At 41.9% G+C, this 21322-nt stretch overlaps 1 protein-coding gene across 4 annotated transcripts in view; it reads left to right on the top strand.

Annotated features, from left to right (window-relative positions):
- cadm1a (cell adhesion molecule 1a) overlaps window positions 1-21322 on the top strand; it is a 323583-nt gene that overhangs the window by 224662 nt on the left and 77599 nt on the right. The gene's annotated exons all lie outside the window — the stretch shown is intronic.

Below are 21322 nucleotides of genomic sequence, written 5' to 3'. Positions count from 1 at the left end.
CTCTGCATGTCTGTTGTGTTGCTCACAGTATCATTGCACTTTTGGGAATGTGGTTCATGTCAAACTTAAAAAGGGTCAAAAAGCAGTGAAAAATCCAGACGTCAGTTCTTTTTTTGAGCCACCCATTTTAAAAGGTGTTACAGAAATGATATTTCCAAGTGTGTTTGATCTGTCTTTTTGTTGTTTCTTTCGTAGCCAGTGGTAGCCCTCGCAACAAAAACACATCCATATGTTCTTCTCAGCTCCTCTGTCCATTTAAAGCACTGCATGCACTGTATAATCATAATACGACCAATTATCATTCATCAGCAGAAACTCTGTCTTCATTCACTAATTAAGCTGCTGTCAGTTAAACTGGAAAAACTTCCAGCATATGTTTCAAATTAAAAGCCTGCCAGTGTTGTGCACTTTGAAACATCTGTGCAGGAAGTGTTGCCTGTTATGCACGCTGAGCCAAACAAACTGCAAAGTGGAAGCTAAATTGACCAGCAAGTGAGAAAATGACCTACTTCTGTTCAAATGAGAAATTCTGTCGTGCTGATGGAAATGCACGAAATTAACTCTAAATTGGTCAGGTGAGCAAGACCACGTTGCCATGGCTGCGAGAATTTCAGGTAGTTATTTTTTAATTACAAACAAACAAAAAAAGAAAGAAGATTAGAAAGCATTATATGCCTGGTCGTAATATGCCTCCATAGATGCCCTTACATGAAAAACAATGTCTGCTGTAAGTCAAGTCGTGCTGCCTCTCTTGCTGCCTGCACTCCCCCTCTCCCCTGCCTCTCCTCTACCGAGCCTTTTAATCCAATTAGCAGCGCCAGCGACGGTTATTTATATGTACATGAATTAGAATTGAACAGTAAGAGATCCTCCCTCGGGGCTGATTGGACGGAGCCCAGTCCTTCACAGGCCTGTTCTCGGTCACAAACCTACGCTGCCGCCACCAAGCTGTGGTGGTCTCTGCAGCTGATTGCCAACCAACGTGCACTTGCCAGCAGCAGTCATCTGACTTTAATGTGAAAACCAAATCAGCGCACAGTTTTTGGCGTCAGCAGTGAAATACTTGGAAAATATTGTTTCATCTCCCCAACGTTATCTTTCTGAAGCTGTCATAACTTGAAGAAATATTTAACTCGCTCAAATTGGGACACTCTAATAAGCTGTCTTTCAGTGTTCAGGTTCGTCTTAGATCTTTGTTTCTGTTGCATTCCATTGCGTTGGACTGAAATGGTGGATGTGCCAAATTAGTGTGTAAGCTGCCAAATACTGCTTTCTTACCCTTTTGAACTGTTTGCCAGTGATTGCAGTACCTCAGTGGGTTAGAAACAGCCATGTCGCAATATTGGCAGCATAAGCCTTTCAAGGTTTTAAGCACAATATGTTTGATATTTTTCAAAAGATTCATTATTGGTTCTCCTGATGTCAATGTTTACCGTTGTTACTGTGTAAATTCACTTGCACAACTATACACTTAAAGTAAATTATGAGGCAACAGGTAGTATTTCATTTGATGAGCTCCAGACAGATCATCTTGAATACTGAATTTCCCTCGGGATCAATAAAGTATCTATCTGTCTATCTATCTATCTATCTATCTATCTATCTATCTATTTCTTGGAGTGACATTATAGTGTTTTAGAAGTATTAACAGTAACACCACAAATGTTTGGCAAATTAAAGGAGAAAAAAGATAATAAATTAATAAATGATTTGTTATGGTAATAATTTATTTTAACAATAATTCAGTGTGCTGTGATTGAACGTGTGGCTATTCGGCTCCTGAAATAAAAGACCAAATGCCTCCTCAGAGGAGGGCCCCTGAGACAGCTAACTTGTGTCAGTTTAGGGGTCCATGACATGAAAAAGTAGCCGTAGTAGTACGAGCAGTGGCCGAGTATTAAAGGATTTAAGAAACTGAACGTGACAATTTGGGAACAACAGGATATTTCTTTTACTTCACTCTGGTAAACCCCTGCTAAAAGACATTTTTGAAAAGGCTGGAGAACAAGCCAAATATTTCCTGTTGTCAAAGAGCTTCCTTGGTTCTTCTACGGACGTCTCCTGCATTGGTGACCCGTGTTTGCTCTGCATGCCAATCAATAGGATGGAAGACATGAGAGGATGGAGGAGGGATGAGGTACACAGCACTTAAATACAAGCAGTGTTATCCATATGTGCACAGACAGAGGCTCTTTAAACACGTACAAGCACGTGCATTTGTGTGTGTGTGTGTGTAGTCACATGCACACACACGCACACACACACATGCTGAGTACAGCTCGGATTAATGACTAAATCAATCACACGCTTACAGTGTTTGCTTGTCATCCTGTGCGCTTTTCTTTTATAACACAGGTTCAATTTCCCAAGCTACTGAAGCTCTATCAGCGTTTCCTCAGAATATGTATTCAGCAAGGTCATCTCTCACTGCGCCAAGAAAATTTCCCAACCACAGGATGTGTCTTTGCTATTGCAATGTCAATAGTCCCCAGTCCAATGCATTTCAATCTGCATTTGTCAATACATGAGCTGCTTAGAGCCACACTGTGAGCTGAGGATGCGGCCCCTTCATTAAACACACCTTGTTTTGACTCCTGTTGACTCATGGGTTTATTCAGGTGATAACTGGGTGAGTTTTGAGTCGTATTCAAGCTCTCAGGTAGTGAAACAGGTAAATCATAATTACTGCAGATAAAACTGCTAAGGTTCATTAGTTAACCAGCACATCCTCATATATAAAAGGCTCAACAGGTCGACTGTGTGCTGGACTTTTCGCCTCATATGGGTGAAATGGTTGCAGTTTAGTAAGGTTTAGGCAAAAACTACTTGGTTAGGTTTAGGTAAAGATCACGGTTTTGGTTAAAATAAACACGTCAGTGATGCAACGTTCATGCATTTCAAGTTTCATGCATAAAGTAGGTTAATTGAATAAATCAGTGTTGATTTTTGGTTTCACACGGGACACAATCAGTGGCCTCCTGAGTGAAAGTCTGGCTGTGTCATCCACCAGTCCTCCTGTTTGCGCGTCTCTAAACTATATGGACAAAAGTATTGGGACACCAACAGGGACTTTAATGGCATTGCATTCGAAATAAATAGACATTAATATGGCATTTGTGAGGCTAGACTCATCCAACCATGTCTTTATGGAGCTTTGCTTTGTGCACTGGGGCACAGTCATGCTGGAATAGAAAAGGGCCTTCAACAAACTGTTGCCACAAAGTTGGAAGCATAGCATTGTCCAAAATGTCTTGGTGTACTGAAGCATTAAGATTTCCCTTCACTGGAAGTCAGGGGCCGAGCCCAAACCCTGAAAAATAGCTCCATAACACACCTGAATTCAATGATAAATAGTCTTATTGGTGCCCCAGTACTTTTGTCTATATAGTGTTTGTAACCTGACTTCCTTCTTTGGTCCTGTCATAATTGGTATGACTTCTAGAGGTTGCTGCCTATCATTAAAACACAATGCGATGTAACCCCATATGGCCATTTTTTTTCCTGTGAAGATTTTATCAAGTCAAATCATGCAAAACTTCCAGCTATAGATTCTTCCACTTCTTTATTATGAAAGAAAATTCATAAACTCTTCAAGACGAGACAGCAGCATTCTATAAAAAAAAATGAGAGACTGAAAAATCAGACTGGGAGTGTGAAGCACCGAGCTCGGTTAAACAGCGTTCATGTGGGCATCGCCGTCTGCCTGGAATGAATTGAAAGGACAAAGTCAGAGGACATCGAAGGGCAAAGAGGGGACACTCGAAAAGACCAAAACCAGCGTCTCTGGGGCTTGTGGTATTCATCCCTAAAGGTCATTGGATCAGTGAAGATATAAATCCTAAAAAAAAACAGTCCCAAATATATAGCTCCATTAATAATAATAACAATAGTGATGAGAAGAAGAAGAAGAGGAAGAGATAAAAAAGCCAAATAATTTCCCACAGCAGGGGGCAGTTGGGACTTCAGTGTTTCACTTAAGTTCCTCCTTTAAATCTTCCAACAACAAATTAGACACCATTTCATGCCCGAGTGAGTGTTTACTTAAACTGGGTGGTGTATGTAAGAGTGGCTGAAAATAAACTACTTCATGGCAATTCAGGAATATGTCACCCAGTGCAGCCGTGTGACTCACGGATGTGTTTCTTTAAGGGGTTTTGGAGACAACAGAGGCTGAAGGAACAGCAGAAACAGTTACATCAGACTTTAGTCACGCAGACAACGCTTAGATGGATTAGATTCGATGGGTTTATCATGCCTTTGTGGGAAATGTTGGTAAATAAAAACAATACAGAATATCAACAGCATTATAGCACTTCCTCAGTTAAACACAACTAAATTGAAAACAGCACCATCAAGTGCAGGACTCTGACACCAGAATCCAGAGTTCATGTCCAGACTGCTGTCTCTAATTAGGTTCAGGCCACAAAAGCACTTTGATTAAGGTTTGCAAAAGATTATGAATGTGGTTAATTATTAATAATAAAAACATGTTTTAAGTCACATGATGCTGCCAAGATTTTTGCAACTTGCAAAGTAGGTTGATTAGAAACATTTTCTTATTATGTGATTAGAAAGTGTAATATGGTTGTCATTACATTTCAGTAAAAACCTATTTACTGGTGAAAATGAAGTGTATATAAACGCTCTGAGCCGACAGGGCAGCTTGTTGGTGAAATGATCTGGTTTACTGAGAGTGTAATAAAATCTAAGTGGTTGAACTTTGACCAGAGACACATCTTGATCATCAAGGAGAATTGCACCGCTATTTCAATTCTCTTCTAATTAATTTGCCATAATTCAGATGAGATGTAATGACAGCATTGGTTTAAAGTAATTATCTTTGACATTTCAAGATAAATAGACTTTTGTTTTGCTGCCTGCTGTCACCACCTGATGAGAAAGAGTCGTGATTTAACTTTGCCTTGCGAGGAAAGTGAGGAGCCTTTCGACAGATGCGACCTTATGACTGAAACTCGACAGGCTGCGGCTTCACAGTATAAATATCAGAATCAGAGGCCTTTATTGTCATTGTACAAGGAATGCAACGGAATTGTAACAGCCTTGGAGTGGTGTTATTCTAAATCTACATTTATGTAAAAGACAAGACAACTTCCCATTTTTACATGCAAAGAGCTTTACATAACATCATAGCAACATCCTCTGCCCTTAGAAAAAAAATATTCATACATACTTGCAGTATGTGAACATGGAAACAACGCAGTGGCAGTGTTGTCCTGCTAAATGGAGTAGAATGTGCTCTGACTAAAGGAAGTACACAAGAGTAAGCTCTCTGTGAGTGTACTTTTATGTCAAATGAAAGAGGAAGATGATTAATTATGCTTAAATTAAATCAGGTCGTCGGGGTATATCATCATATTTTTGGAAACTTTGACTTCAGCCTGGTATTTACAGTATGGGGTGATGTTAAATATTCATTCTTTGATTAGCAAATGTAATAATACGTAATTTCTCAACAGAGGTTTGCACTCAGTCGTTTTGCGATGATTAAATCATTTGTCGTAATTAAATCATCATAAAATAATAAATGACTGAGTGCAGCCCTCACTTGACAGTCCAGTCGAGTTTGTGTTGGTATCCAGCAGAACACACGAGCCAATCAGAGTGCGGCAGGTACGGCGCAAAACTCTGCCCTGTAAAGTCATCTTTGGCTCCAAGTCCAATGTTTTTGAAAAAAAAAAAAGTTTGCCGGTCGTGTTCAGAATTTTTCGACATATTTTCAATTTTGTGAAGAGAAATGAAATCTTGATTTTAATAAGTGCTTTAATAAAGGTGACTTTCATTTGAGACAGGCTGAAATATTTGATGATTTTAGGAAAATAAGATTGTAAGGAAGGAATTTACTTCATAAAAGAGGAACCTTTGGAGTGTTTCTTCATAAAGGGATTTTTAGGATCATTTCTAACTTTTCTAACGTAATAAGAAATCCGATACTAGTGAAAAATCACAAAAATACTCCAAGGAACTAATTGAAATGTTGACAAACAATTCATCAGTCGCTATTCCTATTTCACACTTTGGTGAATACGTTGAATTATGTGAAGAAGCAGGACACAAATCAAGAAAGAAAGATGAGCTGCGAAGTTGTTGCTGCTGTGGAGGCAAAGCGTTTCATGATCTATTTATTTCATAACAGAAGCCGTGGAAGTTGAGGAAAGAAACCCTCAAGAGAAACCAGAGTTTAAGTAAACGCACTGTGCGTGGAAAAGAGAAGCAAACAAAACTGGTGGTGATGGAGCACTGACTGTTTTTCACAACTGCACACCAGGAACGAAGGGCCGAGTCAGAAAACCCACCGGCCTTCAGCACGAAGCTTCTGCCTTCTGCTGCATGTCACCACGATGACGTTCACATGGAGCAGAAAGCTGCTAAATCTTTATTATTTAAAATAACACTGAATTATTATAATATGCTATGTGAAATGGGTCCCATTACCAGTGATTCTGTTGCAGCTTTGCTGGGCTTTTTAGCCTCTTTTAGCTCTTTTTGTTAATGTATCATCCCACAGTAATGAATTCTGTTTTAATGCTCTAATTAACCCCGCTGGTAGATTTTGATGGCGCTGGTCCAACCCTCTGGCCTTAGTGTAAATTCCTACGTGGACCTTTAATAATGAAAACACAGCCTGGCCCATAGTCTCTTCTGCTGGTTGGTGTTTATCCACTTGTCATGTACTGAATGCTGCAGCTCTGTTGATTTGCATATAAAAAGTGCTGCATTAGCCGATGCCACAGAGGAAGTTCAAAAACCTCTCTTACAGCTGGCAGCGCAAACCAACACTTTTTAAATAAATGTTTGTGCGAATGTGTGCTTGCAAGACCAACAACATGCCCACTGACATTTTCCCTCCATCATTAACATTGTCTCCTGAGCTTGCCAAATGTCAGTTTTTTATTGTTTCCCGTAAACCAGTCCTGAAGTGTGTCTAACTGTCCATTTTCATTGAGGCTTCTGCCATGTGCACTCTTCAGTCCACAGTAATGCAGCATTATTTGGCTGTAACTGTATTTTTAAGTGTAGCTGTGAGAACTGAGAGCCCTAAGGTTCCAGGTGGCAGCTCGTCCCTAATGCTGCTTTTCTGTGTGTCTGGGAACGTGCACTCTGCCACGCCATGAGCAACAGCAATCAGAGCCGTGATGCATGCACAGCATGAGTGCTTTTCCCAACAACAGGCTGGATGGGCTGAAGCTTTGCTAGTTTACAGAAAGCATCAGTTGCCTGTAGCTCCAATCAGTTCACTATGCTTGTGTCTTGTTTTACAATTTCCTGTTTCTGTTTAGAACTAATCCCCCTGTCAAAAAGCAACGGGTAATGTTTTCATCATGCATATGAGCCATGCTAGCACCTGAATGCTTCGTAATGAGAAATGTCTCGACTCAGGCCAGCCACAGAATCCCCTCTGTCCTCTAGCTACCTGCACTAAACCACTGCGTAATCCACTGTGGCTTAGAGTCTCTCTGAAAACAATCTTTGTATTTCTAATATTAGTCAGTTTGCCGGCCTGCTGTAAGCTTCACATCATTACTTCAGCAGTGCTAAAACATGGCTGACATGTCCAGTCTGGAGTGAATTTGGGGGTGGAGTCAGGGATGAGAAGGTCTAACGTTGCCGCGGGTTACTAAGGGTGCATTTGGCCAATCTTTGTCAACTCGTGGAGTCAGACATTTCCAATTTAATCGCTAAGAAGCTGTCATCAAACAGCCAACGAAACGTGAATACAAATGGCAAACTCACTGTTTATGTGCAGTAGCAAGTTAATGGTAAAAGCACCACTGCAGCTTCCACTTATGTGCATGTTGATTCTGTACGCAACAACAGCATTGCATGGCTGCACAGTTTCAGAGCTCTTTCCTCTAAAGACATCTTCGTCATGACTTGTTTGTCTGTCATGGTGGCCCCTGAAGATTAAACCTGCTTTGCCCAGCGTGTGTCAGGAGATGCTGGTGAGACATCCCCTCTCTGCTTTCTCATGCTGTTCTGCAGCTGCCTGACTCAAAATAATATCCACATGACTTGCTGCACATTTTCAAATGGTAGACACACAGTAGCCCCACAAGCTGTTTTCCACCTGCACCCTCTCTTATTTTGGAGGTGGCTTCTCTGCAGTCGTCCTCTATTAAATGTCATGTTTCATTACAAAAGAGGAAAATGCCTGAGATGCTGTTGCAAAAATACTTACGGAAGTTTGTTCCGGATTAGTTTGGAGTCAGACTTGTGATGTATGCAGAAGGGGTCACTAAGGCTCAGGTTGTCACGAGCCAAGCTTTGATAGGTGCAAACACAGACGTTGTCTTGCCTAGTAATCACTAAAGAGTTTGGCTGATTTCGAACGACTAAAAATGTCCCATCAGGGTGTGCAGTAGAGACAACAAGTTAACAATCTCCCCAACTTTCTGTGAATACAATAAGATGGCCAAAGCTACAACATGAAACCCAAGTTTTAACGTCCCAGTCTTGGCGTGTTATTTAGGCAAACGCTCACAGAATATTCAGCATTTGAAGACACAGTGATGCTTAAAGGAGACGCTGATGAATCTTGATCCGACAGAGGACAGAAGGATGCTGCAGTGCCCTCTACCTCCCTCCCCTGTTCTTTAATTCTCTCTCTCTCCCCCGCTTCCGCAGTCGACCCTGGTAAAGACACTCCGCTTTTGTTTATCTGGCAAAGGATGTAGAAGCATCTCCTCCTCCTCCCCTTCCCTCTGTTCTCCCGCTCTGTCTTTCTTCCCTGAAAGATATTTCCAAATGAGTGAGCCCAGGACACAGCTGCCTCTCTGACACATTAATCACTTGGCTGCTGCTGCCTCCCCTCTACAAAGCACATAGACACACACACACACACACACACATATAGTCTCACTCATGGATAACCTGGTTTGACTCACACAAGTAAAGGCATGTACCACCACCATGTAATATAAACACATGTCAACGCACACACAGCTTCAGCAGGTAGATAGAAAACACAGCAGCAGGATTCACACATACACAAAGCATCCGCCCACCACTCAAGTGATCTTGACTCCATACTACACCAACTGCCTCTCTCTCTCTCCATCCAGCCATGGCTCCCACATGACCCTCCATTTTCCTCATCATTAGCAGCACCAACCAGCAGCCCCGTTCCATCCAGCCCTCCCTCCTGCCCTTCCTGCCTCCCTCGTCGCTCCTCTGTTTACTTCTCCATTTCTTTATTTGAATCCAGCACAATACCTCCCTTCTGTCTCCTCTGAGCAAAGAGGGCCGTGGAAGGAGGGAGGAGAGTGAGGCAGAGAGGGGAAGAGAAGGGAAGCAAGCCTGCTTTAGATGTTAATTTGTAGGAAATTATATGTAAAGTGATGCACCTGGTTTATATAACTGCCCTGTAGGAGATGAGTGGAGGATGTTACATATCCTGACAGTAAAGCCTGCCTTGATGAAGCCAAGTCATTAGTGGGGTTACACCGATATGCTGGTTAAAGTGATATGATTTGAAACAAATGATATTAACTCTCAGAAACACTTACAGCTGTGCTAATGGATTTATATGTTGATATCTCTGCTTGGATCAAGTGGCTGCATGCATCGAAATGAAATGCGATGGGATGATTAAGCTGAAGGCTGCAGCTCAGTCGAGGACGACGCCATTAATGTTTGCATCGTGCCCTGTCACAAGCACCAGCTTCTTGTCCGTGAATAGATGCACATTTTGGTCTACAAAGAAAATAGTTCCTACATGGAGCTGCTCACAGCAAGATCGCTGGATTGTGTTGAGTAATCAGGTCATGATTTCTGGAAAGAGACATTTAAATGCATTTTTTTTGTGGCACTTTGAGCACCACAAGTGAAGAGCCCTCTAGTTCCATTATATTCAAGAGAGGGCAGTCACCCTCCAAAAGTCTGTCACACCAAAAGTACCGAGATGGATAAACAGCTCTAAGAGAAAGAGGACGATGTTGTGTTTTGGATTGTGGTTTGAAGGGTCCCTTTAACTGCAGTAAGATTGTTCCTCATTCTGGGTTATTATTTTCCAATGAGTGACAGTGCCAATTAAGATAATAATACAAACCCTGTAGGTTGCCGTTCATTACAGATACTTGCATTTCATGTGAAGCTGGTTTCTGTGAAGTGCATCGGGAGACTTCAGTGCAAAGTTTTCTGAGCTGCAGTTGTACCCTCTCTATTTCAAACAGCACGCACTCTTGATGTGATGTGAAGTGGCTTTCAATGAGCCAGACAAGTATGGAAATGAATGTGAAAACGCAGCATCAGCTTAGAATTCATGGAAAATATAGCACACTGAATAACATCAGTTTATAGCAGCTGCAGAAGAGATCAGCTATTACCATCACCACATCCTTGTAATTCAGTTGGAATTCATGGCATCAACCTTTAAGTTATTTTTTTTAGGGGAATGAGACCTTAAACTCAGCAGATCAGGTATGCGATCTCCTTCTTTACTACGTCACTGCAGGGCCTGATGGTCGGTTGAACTTACATTTTAGACCATGATATCTGATTTGGAGATTAGGTATGAATATTCATGGTCTCCAGAGGAACATTCGTTTTAGCTGTGGGGGCTCTGACCTGTTTGTCCTTTTAATTTCAATCAGCCCAAAGCTTATCCTTCATTGACCCACTTCCATGGCAATGAATCTTTCAATCTGTGATTTCTGTGAAATTTTCTCCTGATATTCATGGATTCCAGTGAATGAATCTGCATGTATGTAGGGACCCCTGACCTTTGATTCAGTGCCAACGCACAGATACAATTTCTGCTTCTGAAATACAGTTGGCAGTTAGTTGTGAAATGTACGCAGCCAACCTCATGAATCACGACCCGCATCACAAATTTGCTTCACAGTTGAAGTGTTTTTCTCATTGACGGCTGCTTCCCGCAGTTGAAGGCCAGATAAAGAACAGGGACATCTTCTTGTGACAAATACTGCTGGAAGTGCAGATGAGATTGATGCAGCGTCACCTGCAGTTGTAAGTCAACCTACAGAAATAGCTGCTCTTACACTGAGATGTTTTTATTTCTCTAAGAAGAAAAACTGCTGCCGAAGTTTACTGAAAATGACTGTGGGCAGTAAGAGAGGTAACTCACTACTAATTGACTAGCATGAAACAAAACAATCCACCGTCCACACAGAAATTAATTGGTGACCTGAGGCTGAATGAATAGATGAAACGTAAGGGTATCGCAGTGTGATCGCTCGATGAAAACCTTCTGAGTTGAGGGGGTTTTCTTATTCTCTGACACCCTCAGGACAAACGTCACATTTTTAGATCCACTTTGCATCCAGGTGTTTTGTATTGTCGCTTGTAGGGAACCTTGTCGCCTGTAGGGGCCGCTAGTGAGCTGAGTTAACTCTAGCTTTGATGCAGCCTTATGGATCCTGTGTTTATTTCCTCTAAACATCCATTTATTTACATGTTTGCAATAATGCTAATCAACAGTTTAGTGACAGCTGTTACATATTCAGCAATAATTACTCCATAATTGGCTAATTCTCCCAAAGACTATCATTTACATGATGGTAACACTGGACTAAACTCTGACTCCAGGCATCGCAGCTTTCCTTATATGATGAGATCATTTCCACACATTTGTATTTAACTCACAGTATTTTAAATAGCTGAAAATATTGGTGGGAACAGTTGTCTAGAGTAAACATACAGTCAAGACTGATTGGACATTAGATATGACAAAATGCAAATGAATAGAAAGTAAGGAGTGCTCATTTTTGTTGTTTTATATTATTACAAGCACAATATAGCAGCTTATCTAGACATGTAAAATCCTCCCTTGAGATTTTCTTTTTTATTTTATTCACTGGTATTGTCAGAATTTGCTTTGCACTCATTAAGCTCAGCAATGAGATGAAGGCGTGTTGTGCGTCGTACAGCAGCAATGGAAGCACAAAAGCCACTTACATGCTCACTGCAAGCATGTAACACCCTATAAAGCTCTTCACACCCCGTTCTTACATAATGTGTCACAAATCCACTGTTCCACCGAGCATCAGTGGGAGAGGTCCACAGTGTGTGTGTGTGTGTGTGTGTGTGTGAGAGTGAGAGAGAGAGAGAGAGTGTTCGGGGTGGGGCTATTGGAATACAGCTGTTCGAACTGTTCAGTATCATAGCTGATGCTCTAATTAATGTTAGCTTCAATAATGCAAAGTTATCCATCCATCCATTTTCTATACCGCTTATCCGTCAGGGTCGCGGGGGGGGGCTGGAGCCTATCCCAGCTGACTACGGGCGAGAGGCGGGGTTCACCCTGGACTGGTCGCCAGTCAATCGCAGGGCCAACACACAAAGACAAACAACCACACACTCACACCTAGGGGCAATTTAGAGTAGCCAATTAACCTAATGTGCATGTTTTTAGTATTGTGGGAGGAAGCCGGAGAACCCGGAGAAAACCCACGCAGGCACAGGGAGAACATGCAGACTCCACATAGAAGGGCCCAGACCGGGATTCGAACCTGGAACCCTCTTGCTATGAGGCGACAGTGCTAACCACTGCACCAATAATGCAAGGTTATTTTAAAAATAATGTCAGTAAGCTGGCCCAAAACTTTGGTCCGGACTGTAATCTATTAGAAATAATTAGAAATGGTTGGATTGTAATAAAATATTCATATTCTCTGTAGGGTGATATGAAATGTGTTGATCATCTGGTCCAAATCTCAATTTTTCCAGCACTTTAGTTTGCGGATGGCAGTTTCTGCTCAGAAAACGTGTTAAATCCTGCTGAAATCAAGTCTTTCATTATTTGTGGCAGAGTGAATATGAAAGAGTTTTATATATGACTGCTGTAAAAGTGACCCATCTAGATCTCGAGGCTCTGTGTGTTTCTTGACACTTTAAAGCAAGGCGATTGATTAGTCAGTAAGATGCATTATCTTACATTTGAGTGAATCTCAAAGGGGTTTCTGCTATCACCAGCTTTAGCTTTGGTCTATTATGGATTACATGGTTGAATAATGCAGCATAAGACTGGGAAGGAGGATATAAGCACTGAAGAAGGATCTTTATTACAGCTTCATAGCAACAAATCTTGCAGATTTTAGAGTAAGCCGACTAATGATTCATATTTATGTTGCCTATTTAAAGGAAATGATCCTCTGAAGGTTCCTGGTGTGTATTATTATTTATAGAGGAATTTGTCATTTTATAAACGTAATTTGTTACTTTGGTCTCAATTAGTCTCGATTCCTGCATGTGAGATGGTGAGTTAGAGAAACACACTGCTGCAGTCTCGAGAACAGACGTGTTAGTCATTGTATCAGTAAATATAAATAAAGACATCTTCTGCATTACTATAGCAGGTAATATACATAATAAAACGTGTTGTGTCTGTAACTGCGAAAACCTGTAACTGAGCTTTATTCTCAAAATAAAGAAACACTGTACGGCAAACCCTTTAAATCCTCCACAAATTCAAGGCCGTGCCGATGTGAAAATATTCAGTCACCTCTATAATGGCCCCGTTGCTGTTAGAATTAATTTACTCCTCTCAGGATTATGAATTTGAAAAACTGCAGCCGTTTTATTTTCAGCTAATGACAAAATGCTAAACAGCCATCGTATGATGCATTGTAATGTGCCACCCACTAGGGCTCCATAAAACCATTCACTGCTCAGTAAAACTCATAAACACATTAAAAGGTACACAAAACATCAATAATAGAACAATACAAATTCATGAGCAGCTCTGTAGTTACTCAACAAAAAGCATAAATCTTTAACAGGTAAATGCTGTGAAAAACGTGCGGGCTTGTGACAGAAAACAGATAAAAGGGTGAGTTGATTTGCTCAGTTGTGAAATATTATGTGCATACTGCTCACAACACACACACACACACACACACACACACAGGTGGTACAAGCTGAAATGTCTTCTCTTTAGACTCTGGAGGTTTTCACTTTTATGGCCACATATATATATTTGTAAGTGATTTAAGAGTTTAAGATGCGTTTGCTTTGCACAGTTTCAGTCTGCTGTGTCGCTGCTGTGTATGTGAGGCACTGAAGTCAACAGTCTGCTGGAGACGCTCAACACTTATTGTGGAGTCTGATCACTAGACTGACCAGTGGGATCATCTCCTGCAAATTCTGTGTCATATCTTTGAGCTTCCCTCTCAACAGCTGTTGTCTACACACAGATTAACTGAACTGGCTCCTTCAAATCCTCACCAAGAGGGATTCCACTGTTTGAAGTGGTCAGTCCATACAAGGATCTTGACCTTTTCTCGGCTGCCTCTGGCTGTCGGCGAGCGCCGGCTTGGTTGAAGGGTTGTTCTGTTCTCAAAGATTGTGCTTGAAACGTGGCTCCAACTCTGCACTCGTCTTATGCATCAAATAGAGTTTGAACAGAAAGAAGTCACAGATTTCCCCCGTTGTCTTCATGTGACGATATGAGGAGCTTCAGGTGATCGTTACGTTCGTTTCACCAGGTGAGGCCAATGACAGCGAGCTCTCTTTTACAGCTTTTCTTTTCCTTTATTCAGCTGCACAACATGACTGTTTTCCTGGTTGCTTCACCATAAAAGCAGCTCTTTGTCTTAATGTTTTTTTGTTTTGTGTGAAGAGCACGTAGTGAAACTCTCCACATGTGGTTAACTCTCTGCTGTTCCATCACTGGGAGCTCTGCTGTAGGATTGCTCGTTGTGATGTTTATAGCCGCCCTTGTGGTAATGTGAAGCTCACAAAGCTTTAAAGTGCTGAGAGTTTGCCGCTAATGGAAAAACCCCACAGTCTGAGATTAATGTTCGCTTGGAATTTTCACTTAAAATAACTGTAAAATAAAGCTGTTTGCACAATTACCTTTAAAATCCAGAGAACAGCAGTGCTGCTGTGTGTTTCTCGTGAGTGTCAGCTGACATATTTCATGTTAACAAACGGGCTAAATTTCAGTCGCCACTCATGCATGTGTCTGTCCATGCAGACTCGCCAAACATCACAAGATCACAACACTAAAATCCTTCGTCCATTCTATTCCACATGTTCACGTCACATTGATGTGAATCTTAAAGTCAGGTGGTTTTCCATCAGACAAGAGTCCTTAGTCATCCCTTCAAGAATGTGCTCGCAGAGTGCTTTCAGAGATTAACGCTCAGCTATTCTCAAAATGTTTGTGAAACTGAAATTCATTATCTTCTCAATTTCTGCACACTTATTCACCAGACAGTTTGTTGATTGATATTTTGAATTTTGCTTTGTTGTGGGTTTTTTAAGTGGATTCTTTTTGTAGCAGCATGTTAATTGGTTATGATAAGAGTACTCACAAGAGTACTCTCATCCTAGAGGATGAGAAAATCTAATTCTGCCAAGTTCATTTATATCAAAGGAAGAATAGTTCATAGCATAACTGTGAGTTTTCTGTTTATTCTGTTCTCTCCTTCAATGTTTATGGAGCTCAGAGAACTTGATCAGGGTTAGGAAAAGATTATGGACTTGCTAACAAATTTAAAAAGTCAACACTGTCCTGAAGCTCAAGACAGGTTTTGCTTAGTTCCTCGGTACTTGATCAAAACCCAAATCATGTGCAGGTTTTGAATGTCTCGTGATTCAGTATGTTTTATGTCAACTATCCACCCTGAACACCTTTTTATGACTTGTTGGAAACCTAACAGCCAAGGCAAGAAACACAAGCGGTCAGATGATCAGTTCAGTTCAGATGTGGTGGATGTTAACCGAGAAGAGTAATAATTTTACCACTCGACTTTGTTCTCCCTTGTAAACAAAGTACAATCTTTGCAGTCGTGAGGAAACGCGCATTGTTCATCTGACTTCCTCCTGAGCCACAGCCGCCTCAAAGTGCGTCGTGGTTTGGCTGAGCGGTTCTTTAGAAAGCAGTTGGCCCGTTTCAAAAAGGCACCTTCTGAACACTCGTAGGCATAAAAGCCAAACACACTTTGAAGGTCTTTTGCAATTCTTCCTCATACATATCAACTGCATCATTATATGTATGGTCTGCACCCAGCATTACGGTACAGAATGCCCTGCTAGGTAATAATGCTGTTCCCATGCCCTTTTTCAGACTCTACTACTCAGAAATCAACTCCTCGCGGTCAACACGGAGACATACAATCAGACACACTCACACACATCTGCGAAAACATGCAATCAGAAAGGACTGACTGCAATCACACGTCGGCAATACACAAACACAGTCGCTCTTTCTGTCACCCTCAGTACGAAAAGGTTTGTCATTTTATCAGCAGGAGCTTCGCCCTAAAAAAAGACACGGAGAAAATGACTGTATGCTGTTAACAAAGCGTGCCCTCAGATGCACATGTTCCTCAAAATGTCAGAGGGAAATGAGTCTCTGCCTGCACTGGTTGTGGTGATCATAAGCAGCAAGAGCAAGCTAAGTACATCGTTTAAGAAAATGTACCTTGAGATTACTGTATGTTGCATCATGTTTCTCACTGAGACCGGGTACTGATACATGCATGTATAACAGAAGAACTAATAAAAAATACAGTACTGGCGCTATTACTGCTAATAACTTCTCAGGACGAGCTGATGTCCACATTAATATTTTCTGCAGTCTTTTTATCCTTCAATCCTATGAGTGTGTGTTACCCACAAAACAAAATCTACAAAATGAAACCAAATGTGCCCAAGCTCTCTGGGTTTGGTTTCCTGATTAAAAATCTTTCTGGCTGTCATGGTGGCCAACTGTGTGGCCTAACTCAATGCGCATATATTTCCTATTGAATCAAGTGGAAACGTGCAGCCTGGGCAGCAGTTTTTTTATTCAGACATGGCTTTCTTTTCCCCCACGTTGCAGTCTTAGCGGGTTTTGGCCTCAGGCTAGCTTTGTACGGTGCAGTGTGAGAGTGTCATCGCCTGACAACTTTAATCTAGGATTGGCTGCTTCAACTTTCGTGGCATAGATGGCCGAAGGCTGAAATCAGGCCCCCCTCCGCTGCCATGGGGCCAAATTTGTTACCGGCCACTGATAAAAGTTGGAAATCCCAGAGGAACATGACACCGGAACAAAAATTATACAGTTTTAACCTTATCTATTTTGTATTTGTCACAGTATGAAATGTCTGCAAGCATTACACTGCACAATATTTGTCTTATGTTGTAGCACTTGTTAAGTGTTGGCAAGAAAAAAACATGCAGACTGCTTTTTCCACTCCTGTTTAAACATCAGCAGTTAAAATGCATTTGTTTTGTCAAAGTCAAAGCATCACTGGAGAGTTTTGTCACAGCTAAACAAGATACTTGCATTTTTGCATGTTTATTACACATTGTGCATACTTTCATATTTTTGCTGTTGCTACACAGACATGTGGAGGGTTTGCCTCATCTGTCTTTTTCATATTTGTTATTTTACATATATTTTTGTGGGATATTTTACATATATTTTTGAGGGACGCATAGCTGAGCAGGGATCAGTTTCATCAGCGTTTCAGCTCAACAGCAGGCATTTATTTTACTTCTTCCTGGACTGAATCTCTTGTGTCCGGGATGGGATGTGCACCTCTCTGTTCCCGATCGTGCAAACAAAAACTGAAGATGTACATTCTGGGAAAAAGTGTTAAGCACACAGTCCCTGCTAGGTGACTAACAGCATATCAGGCTCAGTTTTCAGAGACCAGCAACTCATTAGGCCATCCTATAATCAAATCATGTTTCCAGCAGCTGCTGTGGTTCTTCACTGTAGAGAATATGAGGCCAATAAAGCAGTGATGTATTCCTCTGCTCTCACACAGTGGAGAGTTTCCAGTTTGATGCAGATTGCTTTCCAGGCAGTGTATTGCTTAGGAGAGTGGAAAGATGTGCATTTCAGAGCTTTGCTGAGTGAGAGGCTGAGGTAGACAAACACCTGCTGTCTTTTCCACTGGTTGGTACTGACCTGCTGTAGCTGAGATATTCTGCATTTCTCAGCCGTTTGCTCAGTGTCTGCTGTTCGAGTGTGGACAAGTGGGTGATAATAGCGCTTTTGTATCTGTGTGTGAATCTCTCATCTCTCATTTGTGATGGAAAAAGTAATATTAAATGATACATTTAATCATTTCGAGGAAATGCATTAAGTTCAGCTCAGGCTGGTAATTATATATTACTCCCACTGTCTCTGATGAGCCATTATCCTAATGTCTGTTTCAGTTATGAGAGTTTATCTTGGATTGTTGGCATACCCTGGTGCAGGACTGTCAGCGGTAACTCAGCGTAGCTCGCTAAAAGCCTGAATGTGAGTGTTTTGTTTGAAGGAAGTGCTTTGTCCTCCTGCCCCCTCGCCGGGTAAACTTGATGCTCCAACGCTTTGCCACACATATCGATGAGCTGTCTCTCCTAAGCAGCTTCCCTACAGCCTTGGCGGGTCTCGAAGACGCACACGCCGAATGCAGCCGCGTGCATTTAAAACCAACAACACGGAGCTTCACTTTGTATTTCACAAAGGGACGGCGGCGACACGTTTGTCGTTGTTTGTCACATTCAGATTTCGGGCGCTCATGAAATATTTACGGCCTCCTGTTACAAGGGAATGTTCTGGCATTATTTTAAGTTGAACAATATATTCATATTGTCAGATTCCTGTGTTGACAACACGTCTGTAATGTCACTGAAGGTATCCTGTGGAGCTTACTTGTTTCTCAGCAGAACATCCAAAACAAGGATGTCTTGATAAAAACATGTTTAGAACTTAAAAAATATCACAACTGCCCTCAACTGAGCAACACCCACATTCATGTGCAGCATTAAGTGATTTATTAATAAGTTTGTAGGGGATGATCTAAAAACTCTGTATTACCACACAACATAAACATAACCTTCACAATAATTAATGTAGACTTTGTGATCACAGCGATGGAAAACGTAACCTTTGAATCATGCGCTTACTTTTCAGAAAGGTAAACTCTTCTGTTGAGTCTTTGCGATTAGTAAAGGCAGAAGTCTTTGTGAAGGTCCTTGTAGGTCACATTCAGCAGACCTCCGGTTGTACAATGAAAGCTTGTCCAATAATAAACTGGTCTAGTTACAAGCTTTGGCATTTTTTCTGGTTCTTTACACCTCCCCCCTCCAGGCTTTCATGCCAAAAATACTCTTTAAATTATTTAAAAAAAGATTCATGTTGCAGCTTTACGCAGCCTTTGCCCACCAAGACGTCAGAAGTGCTTTTCCTGTAGCACCTCTGACAGTGTCCTCTGTGGCCTCGGCACATGGTTGTTGTTGGCCATTAATTAGCGTAAAGCCCCTCGCCTCCACTCACCATCTTCCAGCGTGTCAGGGTTGTTTATTTAGCACAACAGGAACAATTAAGGCGTTGACAAGGCAGCGACTGTTTGAAGTCCTCCCCACTACCTCCACCGGCCTAAAACACAACTTAGCAGACACCTTGCAGCCCCCTGCTGCTGCCTTGTAACCTTCAGCCGATGCCTTGAAAAGCATTCTGTAGTATGTTAGCGTATTATCATAACCAGATGCCCACCCTGCCGCCCACCGCTGCACATGTTTGAAAAATGAGGTTCAGTCTTGAATATTAAAGGCCGCGAGGTTCATTTATTTAGGGCTGTGTTTGGGCCACCGAGGGATGCTGATTTGAATCTCGTTTGTTAAGCTGTCTATCCTTATCTGTCAGCATCAGAGGATGCGATTGCTCTCTTCCCACCTCATCCTCCATGTCTCCTAAATGCCAGGGATATTTAGAGGTGCTTGACAACTGAGGCATGCAAATTAGCAGTTGATGTTTCCTGCATTCTTTTAGTTTCCGTCGCTTCTCAGCTCCCGCCCTCCCCTCCACCCCTGAGTCGGTCTTTTAGCCTCTCTGAGAACATGTTATTTGGGATGCTATTTTTGTAACTCTGTAGGAGGAAACTATAAGGGGGGAACTACAAAGACTTCATCCATAAGTTTTTCTCTAAACCTCAACCGAAAGCTTAGCAAAACACCAGCCTCTTCATATGATCCGGTGTATTCCAGAGGCGGAACAACAGCAGGCTTCGTTTATGTGGCCCTGCAACTTGATGTGCTGTGGTAACAGAACAACATAGAGCAACAGCATACAGACATGAAATATATCAAAAGTGATCAAAAGACTCCCTCCTCCCCAGCACACCCTCATTCTGAAGCACCTGTTCAGAACCGCTGTGTATTTCTGGGTGGGATGCTGCTGTAATGTCATTCTTTTCCACATTAAAGCTAATCAAAAGCAGCATTGGGCAGCGGAGACTGAACTGGCTGGCTGTTCCAGGTGCTGAGAGCATCAAAGGCCAGGACTGGCTTTTCAGTGCAGGCCTCACATTACACAGTATTAGGCTGAAAATTGACCAAAATGGGCAGCAGGAACAAATCTGTTGTTTTATCTTGCATAGCGCATGTCTGTCTCACATGTCAGTCCATCAGGTGCCTCACCAGGCCCTGATGGACAGATGAGTACGTGGACCCCCCCAACCTCCACTAGTCTGACAAGATCCATAACAAACTTGCATCCCCAGTCCCAGAAGTCTTCCTCCCACCCCTCCCATCTGATAACCTTCAGACATCAATCACACAGATCCTGAAAAACCATAAATAGTTTGATTGACTCAGCATGTAGTCTGACACGCATCTCATCCAGGACCCATTATGATCACCTGACCATCTGCAAAGACATAAATGTCTGATCCTGGCCTGAGGGGCAGATCAAGGCCAGTCTGGTCCTTAAAGTAGATGTGTTAATGATTATTCAGAGCGACTCAGTGTCTCTGATTGGCTGCTGTGGATTGCTGCTGAAAAGATGTGGACAAGCTGCTGGGCAGAAGAGGCGCATTTCAAACAAGCATTTCAAACCTTGTTAATTTATTTCCTAAATTGTTGGTTTTATTTTTCACTTGTGTTTGTCTGCGGTTGCATCCAGCCAGCAGCGTGTAAAGTATTGCGCTGTGGAGCGACATATCCAGCAGCCACAGCTGGCAGGCTGCCCGGCGTTCGTTTTGTGGCATCATTTAAAACAAACCAAAGCCACTCAAGGCTTACCATCAACCCCGACAATGGATGGAACCCCAAAGCAAAGTCTGATGTGATATTACTGTAGTTTTTCAAATCAAAAGTAGCACAGAAGTGAAGAAATGCATTTTTCATTCTTCAGGCAGATATTGCTGTCAGTAAATGCAGCAAGCTGATGACCCGTTACAGCCCAGCTCACAGGCATGTCGGCCAGTTTTCCTGGTCGCTCCGTTCTGTTTGTTCCTGTTGTCCACCACCTGCTGCACTCTAAATGTTGTATTGATTTCCCCAGTTTTATTTAAATCATTCTAAATGTCCTGAACAGGTAAATTTATCCAGTAAGTAAACCACAAGGAAAAGCAACGAGTAG

Source organism: Scatophagus argus, chromosome 14, assembly GCF_020382885.2.
Source record: "Scatophagus argus isolate fScaArg1 chromosome 14, fScaArg1.pri, whole genome shotgun sequence".
In the NCBI taxonomy this organism is placed as follows: Eukaryota; Metazoa; Chordata; class Actinopteri; family Scatophagidae; genus Scatophagus; species Scatophagus argus.
This window is presented reverse-complemented; position numbering and strand designations above follow the sequence as displayed.